Here is a 12,026-nt window from a genome sequence, read left to right as displayed (position 1 = left end):
CTTTCCGCGGAGTGCCTGACGCCCTTTTGTAAAAAATGTGTCACCACACCTTTGGAAAGGGAAGGAATGTACAGGGTGGCAGCTAGTCGAATAATTTAGGGGATACAGGTCATGGGATACAGGTCATGTGTGTGGATGCTGGAGTGTTCTGCAGTGCAAAACACAGTTGGTTCTCTCTTACTGTCGAGACCTCCAGCAGAACACATGTCTTTCTTAGCAGGCAGTGCCTCTGGCTCTACATTCCTTGTCTGGCCACCAACTGAATTTAACATGAACAACATCCCCATCCATTGCCCATTTATTTAGTTGTTCATCCTCTTAGACTGGCCTACACCTGGTAACTTCCAACCCTGGGCACGCCCTTTCTGTTCCCCATATTGAAATACATTCTCTTTATTTTACCTAATTACCTGTTCTATCATTTAACGGCAGTCGTGGATGCTCACTCACAAGTCCTCACTGGTCGATTTTCTGTACATTGTCACCGCAAGCAGAATCCAATCACCTTCTTCCCTCTCCCTGCCCATGTACAGCAGGAAACTGGTACCAAGCCTAAAATCTGAAGTGGTTTTGCCGACTGTTTCGTTTATCTGCACAGAGCCTTTAGAATAGTAAGAGGGACATTATGTCACATGTGCAGTCAATACAGACAATACTTTTCTCTGATGCAGTATGAAAGGAATGAATCAGTTCTGGTATAGAGAACGCTCTGCCATTTACTCTACATTACTCAGGTAGGTTTCTGAAGATTTCTGCGTCAACCCTCATACTCTGCAGGCCACTGAAGTGCATAGCAGAGGGTACTTTCGATGGAAACACACAGTAAGCTCTCTCCCCATTCCATTTACGTATGGAGTGAGGGAAAACTGACTGCATTATTGGCTCTGTAAGTGCTGTAATTAGTCTGATATTGTTTTCGCTGTTACTTACATAGAGGGTTGTGGTATATTCCTGTATTCCTCAAGTAGTACCAGTTTTCGAAGCTTTAAACAGTTATGTAAAGGGTGAGCCAGACTGTAGGGGATTTTACTTTATTATATGAGCTTTCAAACGGTAACTTCATTTTTCCATTACGGCCAAGCCACGGCCGGCAGTGGTAGCTGCCTGTAAATTCTTTTGTCCCACAGTTGAGCAACAGGAAGTCAGCACCGAGGAAGGGTACCTTGATCACACACCTCTCTCATGTGCTTATGAGGTAATGTAGCCCCACACGTCGCTTAGCAGGCAACGCTCTGGAAAGTTCCATGCCACCCTCACGTTTTGCTCGGTCCAGACCAATCAGGGAGGAGGAAGCCACGTGGTGCGTCGAATATACCCGGCCGCCCGTCGCCGGGCCCGCTCTCTTGTATTCTTGCTCACCCGCGAGTCGGACGCGCGCCCTGTAGCAGTGAACATCTCCCGCTTCTCCCGGTGCTGCGGCACTGTGGACTTAGTTTTGGCAGACAACAACTTTCGGTAGCTTCGCGAACTGCGTTTCGCCAAACTCTACGCTCTGGCTCACCCTCACCTGCCTAGGCCCATGTGACCCCTTTTTAACACGCTTTCGCCAATAAATGGCTTTTGTCTAAATTTTCTCCTATTCATTTCATAACGCCCACCGTCTGCCCGTATGCCCATCCTGTACAGTTATTTCGCAGGACAGTTGGCATTTGTCTTGAGACATCTGACTCTTAAAGTTGTTCAGTATTTCTGTGAAGTTCTCTCGTGGATCAAACAAACCTGTGACCATATGTGCTGTCCTTCTTACTATACATTTAATATTTCGTTTTAGTTTGTGTTTGGTATGTAACACACTGGAGAAATGTTGAAAAAATATACAAAATAGCTGTTATGTAAGTATTTACACGTCCAGTGAAGAGAAGTCTGCTACCTGCTTTAGCAGCTACTGAGTCCATGTCATCAATTCTTTTCATATGCAACAAACTGTTACATCCAGCTACTTGTATGCGTTGAGTAATTCCAGCTGTGACTTGCTGATATGGAATTCATATGATAGTATGTTTTAGCGTTTTGTGAAGCACGCTGTATTATATTTCAGAGAATTTAAAGCAGGCTGCCATCTTTCTCCCATTTTCAAACCTTATAAAGAGATGAGCAACACATTTACAAGCGCACATCTGAAGTTCCTCATGCATCTGTTAATGACTCTCCACCCCACATGAGGTGATGCTTTATCCTTGTGAAACAGGCTCGGTCCTGACACAATTCTGTTACCACATATGATCACACTTCCGTTAATAAACATTGCTGTGTGCTGTGGCAACGAGACAAGAAATACCACGTCCACTTGACTGCCTTCATGCACGGATTTCACGTCTCATGGATTTCACATGACCGGAGTTTTCAAAATTCGCACTGGTTGGCACGGAGGAGTTCATTCAGCTGGGGATCCTCATCCAATGGTTGCATTAAAGTATGTCAGATCTACGTTTGCTATCCTGCTTTATTTCTTAATTTATTTGTAGGGCCTGTATGACGTAAAGCAACCAAGCCCATAAGTGCCCAATGCCATCCTAATGACATACGAGCTCCATATTGTAGATACGAAATCCGAGTTACCTGCTCCTGAAATAAACGAGAACCACCAGACACTACTAACTCCACACACGCCACACAATGCTGAAAATATGTAATGAATAGGTGTTTGTCTGCATAGCCATTTTCCGCAGCAAAATTTCAGTTATAGCAGTAAAAGCAAACTGTAGTTTTTAGCTTCATTGGACGTCTCAAACCATCCTTATAGTGGCTACACAGGATGCCGTGTTACCCAACGAGAGTGGTCCTGGCTGGCACTTTGTTGTAGATTATACACAACACAAACAGATTCCAAATGAAAACAAATAATAGGTGGAAAAATAAGAGCAAATAAAACAGTCAATACGATGGTGAAAATGACATGGCAAAGTAATAGAAATAAAAAATTCCATTTAAACTAATTAAATGAATAAAAATAATGAAGTTTTTTGATTATATTTACAAAAGAAAAAAAATTTGCTGCGTTTGACGTGACTCGAATCTTTGACCGTTGACACGTCGGGATTATACATTAACCATTAGAATCTGCCAAAAGGAATTCGTATTTAGTCCATTGTGTCCCAGCCGCAATGCTTAATTAACAGCCTTAAAAAATTCGGCTTCACGCGATGTCGTGCGAAGCTTATCTAATATAAACCGTTCTCTATCATTATAATAGCTGCATAAAAGATGCCGAATCCTGTCTTGTGTTGAAGGATACAAAAGTCTTTGGTTAGTGCTGCGTGTGAAACGTGTGTATTTCGTTAGCATCATTGTTCCTGTATGTGTGATGAAATACGAAATAAAAGGGACAGACCTAGGATTTGGGATCCAAACACATCAAGATAGAAACAGAACAAGGAATTGAAAGGGAACTAACCAACTGCTTCGACAGTTTGGCAATGGCGAATGGTTCAGGTGTGACGTTGGACGCTTTGATTGGAGGAAAGCAGCTACAATGTGTGAAGCGTCCACTATCAAGTAATTTTAATTGGACTATAGACAATTCGAAACTGGTAACGGAAAAAAATTAAATAATAAAACAAAAGGCGACTGGTGCAGTAATTAGTGGAAACCTCATTAAGGCTCGAAACAATCTGATGACATTACATGGAGGACGTTAATTTCCCAGCTTTATGAAGGTACTGAAGTATAAATGGGTTATTGTCTGCGCCTGTCAGAAACTGTATAATTTTTATCGATTAAGATAGCTTCGTTACAAGTAACTAACGTACCAGTAAGTGACTGATCCAACTTATTTTGTCATTTAGAATTATGTGCTGAAGTTATGTGTCAAGGTAGTGAATGTTGTTTCTTGTACTTTTGTGATTTTCATTACCACCACACATGTACAATTCTCCCTGATATGTGTCACTGTTCATGTGAAGTGTTGTGAAAGTTGTGATCTCTTGTTAAGTTCACAGTTGAATATCTGTGCCCTACTTCTAGTCTTCGGTCGATTGTAGTTTCGTCATCAATACCATACATAATATCACAAGGATAGAAATTTCCTATTTTCGCATGTCCTACATTTCATTTCTGCTTCTGTTACTGATTCTTGTCACTTCAGCCGTTCACATATTCCACTGTAAACTGCTTGACTATCTCAGAATTTTGTGGCTAAATTTTCGAACGGTTTTATACGGTATTACCTAGTCATTATGATGATGATGGTGGTTTGTGTGACACTCAACATCGTGGCCATCAAGCTCTCATACAGGTTCCAAGTCTTTCCATTTCTAGTCTCGGCACTTCCTGAATGATAATGAGATGATAAGTACATCACATACACCCATTCCCCAGGTGGAGAAAATCCCCGACCCAGCTCGGAATTGAACCCAGGTCCCTGTAATCCAGAGGCAGCAACCAGACCATGAGCTGCAGACACCTAGTCATACAGGATGTAGCTACTACCTGATAGTCTGTGGCAATAGTGTATTTGATCATTGTGACTGCTGACCATATTGTTAACTATTTTAGCAAACTGCAGAGTTCTTCCTATCACTGCAGTAACTGCTTAAGATGTGACAAGCATCATTGGTTTCTATTCCTCCAGATTGTAGTATTGTATTCAGTTTTGTGGTCACGCTGCTTGCTGAAATTCCTAGCATTGTCCCCTCAGTTCTGCATTTCGTTGGAGCCGTAGTTCTCTAGAATTCCGTCTGGGGCAATCATGGTGCTGTCAGCAGCGGCGCCAGTCCGGTCAGTGTTGCGTACCGGCTGCTGGAGGCGTTCTGCAGACGTGGCGCCAGGCAGAGGGAAATGCAATGAAGGTCATGGGAAGTGAGGAAAGCAGGAAAACTTACTGTAGCGTACTGTGATGTGAGAGTGAAGGTGGATATTCCCTGGGAGATGGTAGTATGTTTTGCAATAGCTGCGTGGCAAGTGTGTGGGAAAGGACTGATTTAAGATGGTTCTTCAATTCCCTTTCATGAAAAGTAAAGTGATAGTATAACTGCAGATGGTACACCTATTATGTATTGTGAAAATTGATACCAATGACACATTGTAATTGAACGCGAGTTACAAGGGGAGCGGGGGGGGGGGGGGAGGGGCACAAAAACAACCAGAATCGTAATTCTGTGCCTTGAGTACATGTAGTAGCATGTTGTGCCGCCAGAGCGCTGTTATAGGACCTCTCCTTAATCACTCCACCTGGCGGCGTCACCAGACAGCGACTAGTGTGGTTTCTCCGGTAGTTCTGCGAGTTTGCCTACAGTGCAGACATGAGACGAGAAAATGGCTACTTCTTACAAATAATGTGCAGCGTAGAAATTTTGTTTTTTAATCGCCAAGAACGAGGCTGAAACTGTTGTGATGATGCAAACAGTTTACAGAGAACATACTCTTAGTAAAACTCAAGTGTACAAATGGTTTCCTCGGTTTGAAAAGGGAGCAATGGTCATTCAACATCAGCCTGTTCCAGTCGGCTTTCAACAACATCGGAAAAATCAGTGACCACATCAATGAAGCACAATCAACCAACTCGAGGACTCATTTGGGTTGTCCTGGAGCTTAATTCAGCACATTTTGATCGTTTATTTGAGGTTGTGGAGAGTGCAGCAAAGTTCGTGCAAAGATTTCTCACCAGAGATGAAAGAGATCATTACCTACAAACCTGAAATGAAATTAAGGACGCATTTGAAGATGATACAATTGTTTTCAGCAAAACCATTACAGGCTACAAGTCATGGTGCTATGGATACTATCCAGAAAAAAATTGAGAGTAAACTCAATGGAAGTACACTGTCGCACCTGGTCCAAAAAATGTTCAGAAAGTGAAATGCAATGAACCGTACACACGGAATGTGTCCCTTGAATCCAGACAGTAAACTAACAATTCTATTTGTAGCTTATGAAAAGAATTCACAGAAGTTTGACGTGAAAATGTCTGGCGTTATGAAATTCTGGCGAGTGGTTCCAGCAATACGACAATGCTCCCACAAGAGACCGTCCTCAGTGTTCGACAGTTTTTCCCCTCAACGAAGACCAATACCTTGATTCACGCACCATATTCCCCAGATTTAGCACCCTCTGACTTCTTTCTGTTCCCAAGGATGATTAGAGGCTTGAAAGAGAAGCGTTTTTTCCATGTAGAAGACGTAAAACACAGTGTCATGAAGGTGCTAGCAGGTATCAAAGAGGACGAATTTAGAGAATACTTCCAACATTGGAATTAACATTTGGACAAGTGTATTAATGTTAACGCAGAATACTTTGAAGCAGATTAAATCCATATTTGAAAAATAATAAAGCAAATGCTTTCTGCAAAGAAATTCCAATCATTTTTGGGATCCTCCACGTATTACACCATCTGTACTGCAAAGACAAAAGTCAATTCAGCCTGGGATCATAACTGAAGATAAATTATAATTATACCGTTTACACGGCATAATTTAGATATGGGCGTAGTTTACAGAACTTGAACATAGCATCATACTTGTTTGTACAAAGTACTTTAAAGTAACAAAATAACGTAGAGGTTTGACTAAAACAGTTTTCAAGGACCAAAGAGAAGTGTTGTCTTCGACAACCACTGATATTTCTCTGTTTGTACCTTGAAAATGATAAGGAGTTCACCTGCTGAAGTATTTGTGGTTGTTGAAGATGCCACCCGGCTACATTCCCTTAAGTTATTCGAAAATTTTTTACACTGGGAAAATCTCACTTTCAGACAGAACTGTTGTGTAATGGCAACGAAGGAAGTATTTTTCATCTGTTGTTGATTTTTAACCCTCAAGCGGCTGCCTCGGTTTACCGAGTCAACCTGAATTTATTATTTTGCTGTGAATTCTAATTACTCATTGCTGAACTGCTGGCGGCTCCACCTATCTTCGAGCTGGACCTCATTTAGTCATCTGCATTGTTGCTGGAGTTGTAATTGCAGCTTATTTTTGTCCATGCTGTGTTTGGTGTGCAGTGAACCACATAATGGGTAATGTAAGGAACAATTTTTATATTAATTATTTGTACCATCGCTTTTATAAGTTAAATTCTTTCATTATCAAATAAGTTTCATTTTTGTTTGCATCTTTAGGGCTCGTTTCAAACACAGGTTGTCAGAAGAGGAATTTGAAAAGCTTTTAAATGACGACTCTGATGACAGCGACAATACTGTATTTCACTGGTATGATGGAGAGGAAGAACAAAATATAGTTAGCGATCACAACAGTGAATCAAAACTAGAAATGGTTCCATTAGAGAGAAATTAACCCATACATCCTGAAGAAGCGGAAATTCAGAGTCATGAAGAAGATATTGGTGATGACAATTTTGATTTTATTTGTGGGTCTTTTGTTGGTAAAGATGATAAAACCACGTGGTCTAAGCAAAGCTTTACGGCCAAAACAGCAAAGACGCCCTCAAAAAACATAAAAAAATATTTCCTGTTCCAGACAGGTCTGCTGAAGGTATTACAGATCACTGGATTACTGGTGAGGAAATGACTGATTCACTGGTGGAATACACCAGCTTAAATATTACAAACCCAATGTCACAAAACAACTATTCTAGAGTGAGAGTGTAAAGAAGACTTCAAGGTAAGAGTTCTGTGTTCTTACTGGAACACTTATTTTGATCAGCTTCAATGGCAGAAATAAAAGTTGAACTTTCAAGTAATGATGGTACTGGATCACACACTGAAGCGCCAAAGGGAATTGTATGAGGGAGGGGGGGCATATTCAAATAAAGATACATGTAAACAGACAGAATACACCACTGCAGTTGGCAACGCCTATATAAGTATACGGCGCAGTTGTTAGATCGGTTATTGCTGCTACAATGGCAGGTTATCAAGATTTAAGTGAGTTTGAATTTGGCGTTGTAAACAGCGCACGAGCGATGGGATGCAGTATCTCCGAGGCAGCAATGAAGTGGCGATTTTCTTGTAGGATCATTTCATGAGTGTACCGTGAGTGTCAGGAATATGATGAAGCATCAAATATCCGACATTGCTTTGGCCGGAAAAATATGCTGCAAGAACAGAACAATAAACGACTGAAGAGAATCGTTGAACGTTGCAGAAGTGCAATCCTTCCGCAAATTGCTGCAGATTTCAGTGCTGGGGCATCGACAAGTGTCAGTGAGCGAAAAATTCAACGAAACATCATTGATATGGGTTTTCAGAATGAAAAGCCCACTCATGTGCCCTTGACAACTGCACTACGCAAAGCTTTACGTCTCACCAGGGCCTAATAACACCGACATTGGACTGTTTATGACTGGAAAGAAGTTGCCTGGTCAGACGAGTCTCGTTTCAAATTGTATCAAGTGGATGGATGTGTACAGGTATGGAAACAACCTCATGAATCCATGGACCATGAATGTCAGCAGGGGACTGTTCAAGCTGGTGGAGGCCTGTAATGGTGTGGGGCATGTGCAGTTGGAGTGATATGGGTCCCTTGGTGCATCTACATACGACTCTGACAGATGATATGTACGTAAATATCCTGCCTGAACACTTGCATCCATACATGTCCTTTGCCCATTCCGACAGACTTGGGAAATTCGAGCAGGGCAATGCGACACCTCACACGTCCAGAATTGTTACACAGTGTCTCCAGGAACACTCTTCTGAGTTTAAATACTTCTGCTGGCCACCAAACTCCCCAGAGATGAACATTATTGAGCAAATCTGGAGGTCTGGGGGGTATGCCTTGCAACATGCTGTTCAGAAGAGATCTCCACCCCCCATAGTCTTGCGGATTTATGGACAGCCCTGGAGGATTCTTGATGTCAGTTCCCTCCAGCACTACTTCAGACATTAGTCGAGTCCATGCCACGTCATGTTGCGGCACTTCTGTGTGCTTGCAGGGTCTCTGCACGATATTAGCCGGCCGAAGTGGCCGTGCGGTTAAAGGCGCTGCAGTCTGGAACCGCGAAACCGCTACGGTCGCAGGTTCGAATCCTGCCTCGGGCATGGATGTTTGTGATGTCCTTAGGTTAGTTAGGTTTAACTAGTTCTAAGTTCTAGGGGACTAATGACCTCAGCAGTTGAGTCCCATAGTGCTCAGAGCCATTTGAACCATTTGCACGATATTAGGCAGGTGTACGAGTTTCTTCGGCTCTTCAGTGTAGTTCTCAGAGCATGAAGATCATACAGATGGTTCTCATTTCTCCGCAGAAGAATGAGGTTTGATTATGAAGTGACAAGAACACAAAGGCATGAGAAAGATAAATTAGCAGTGATCAAGTCATATTAGGATAAATTTGTTACAAACTGTAAGGGAAGCAACAATTTTGGTGAGTTTGCAATCATTTACGAGAAGCTGACAGCTTTTAGTGAAAGATTACACAGGCCAATGATGGAAAAACATTTTTGCTGGAAATACCTTATTCTTATGTCTTTTAGGGGGGGAAATCCAAATATGATAATTAAAAATCTGTAACACCCACTATTTCTTCAAGTTTTACAGTTAAATTTATTAAATTAAGCTACTTCTTAAAGAATTTAACAGCTTTTATATAGGTCAAATTATTTTAAAAAGCGGGTGTAATGAATGTAGATGATGTTGGTAGCAGTGCTGAAAAACATTTGCTGGCAAGAAAAGGTCGTTTCTATTTTTGTGATAACAGATGGTGCTTTGTATACTGTCAACCTAACCTCACTTTCCCATTTCCTGTACATGTGCTCAGTACAATGTTTAATAGTGGTTGTAAAAACTCTGCTTACAGTTTTCGTTACATCTGTGGTGCATTGTGATTAAAAAACACCAAAGAAACATTACAGACTTTGTGAAAAAGGTTTATCTATCATACTTTGAATCTAAACTTGGTTATCAACATTAATTTTGGACGCTGCATAAGGTATGTTATTTGAGTTAACGATCTGAGAAAATGGTCCTAATGAGATGGAGGGAGCCAAGAAATAATTCCATGGTTGCTGCTTTTGCAGAGTTGATATTACTGGTCATAATTAGAAAAACAAGAAGGTAATAAGCTACCCTAACCTTCTGTCCACCATCCGACCTGTAGGCCATGGTCTAGAACTGCTGGTTCCTGAACAACCAGATGATTTAAATTCTATCCAACAGAAATATTTTCTGATGTGCAATCTGATTTACATGAACCAAATATTGATGAATTCCATTGTAATACAGAAAGTCTAGAGCCCAAATTGTTTATACCGAACTTTACAAATTGTTTAGACCAAACTTAACAATTTGGTTATGGATCTGGGGTTAACGAAAGAAAAAGCTACATTGCTTGGTTCTAGATTAAAATAAAACTTATTAGCAGTTGGAACCAGCATATATATGTATAGAAAGAGAGAGGAGCAATTTTCCAAGCTTTTTCAACAAGGTGATTTAGTGTACTGCTCAGACATTCGCAATCTCGCAATCTTATGACTGAGTTTGGTATTGAATACAAAAAGGACGACTGGAGGCTGTTTATTGATTCATCCAAAACTAGTTTAAAGGCTGTTGTATTAGAAAATGGTAACATGTATGAATCTATACCTGTTGGACATTCTGTACAAATGAAAAATCTATGAAAACCTGGAAATAGTGTTAAATGAAATAGGCTATTCTGCTCATGGTTGGACGATACGTGGCGATCTAAAAGTAACATGAATGGTCCTTGGTCGGCAAGATGGCTTTACCAAATTTCCATGATTCTTATGTGAATGGGACAGGAGTGCTAGGGATCAACACTGGTGCAGAAAGACCTGCCCTGTGAGGAAGTCTTTAAAACCTGCTGAGAAGAACATTCTATGCAGAAACCTTGTAGATCCAATTAAACGTACTCCTACCACCTCTACATATAAAGTTAGGCCTAATGAAACAGTTTGTAAAGACTTTGCCTACACATGGACCATGTTGTAAGTATCTCTGCCAAAAGTTTCCATACCTTTCAGAAGCTAAACTAAAAGAAAGCATCTTTGTCAGACCTGACATTAGAAAATTGATGTATGATATTAACTCTGAATCGACAATGACCTTAAATGAGAAATAATGATGGTTATCATTCAAGCAAGTCGTTACAAAGTTCTTAGGACATGAAAAAGACCCAGAATATGTTTCTATTAAAGCTACAATGTAAAAAAGAAGTTTAATACTTTAGGATGTTTAATGAGCCTGAAAGTTCACTTTTTGAACAATCGCCTTGATTACTTCCCTCACAATATGGGAGATGTTAGTGAGGAGCATGGTGAGCGATTACACCAGGACATTAATGTGATGGAAAAACGCTACCAAGGCTGCTGGAACACCAACATGATGGGGGACCACTGTTGGTCAATTTACCGAGAAGTTCAGCAAGAAACTCATCGTAGAAAAAGCTACTCAAGAAGCTCCAAGGAAAAAGAGAAAGAAAATACAAACCTATTGCACCTGACAAGTGAAAACTCTATTAACGCATATCATTGTTTTAAGTAAAAACAACTGTAAATACAAACCATGCTTATGTTGTAACAAAGCATTTCATTAATTTCCCCATTTACCATATAGCATAGGATTTTTATACTGTGTAATAAAAAGCGTAATGCTCGAAATCCATGGACGATAGAAAAAAACTTGGGCTAGATTTGGATTCAGCTCATAAAAATCTATAAAGATCAGCTACCAAAGTAAAAAATGTTTTTTCAAAAAACATTTTTCGTTGGCCCGTGTTATTGTTCATTCAGTACATAACAAACAAACCAGCCAAGTATGGTTTGAAATTCTTTGCTATTTGCTAGGCCACATCATTCTCACATCATCAGTTGGTGGAACACAATCAAATGCCCTTACAAGGTGTCAAATAAAGTATATAACATTATGCTTTGACTGGTAGAAAATTTGGATGGATCCAAATGGAATATTACTTTTGGTAATTGGTGTACTAGTTTTCCAATAGGAGTTTCACTTTTGCAGAAACACATCACTTACACTGGCACTTTGAAAATAAAAATGCTCAAACATTGTTGCAGTCCAATGTAGGAAACCCAAGAAAACCAAGAAGAATATGTTTGAAACAGTCGTCTCAACAACTTACAGGAAGCTTAAGAGTTACAGCATTCCACATTTATACCT

The sequence above is a fragment of the Schistocerca serialis genome, chromosome 11 (assembly GCF_023864345.2).
Source record: "Schistocerca serialis cubense isolate TAMUIC-IGC-003099 chromosome 11, iqSchSeri2.2, whole genome shotgun sequence".
NCBI lineage: Eukaryota > Metazoa > Arthropoda > Insecta > Orthoptera > Acrididae > Schistocerca > Schistocerca serialis.
This window is presented reverse-complemented; position numbering follows the sequence as displayed.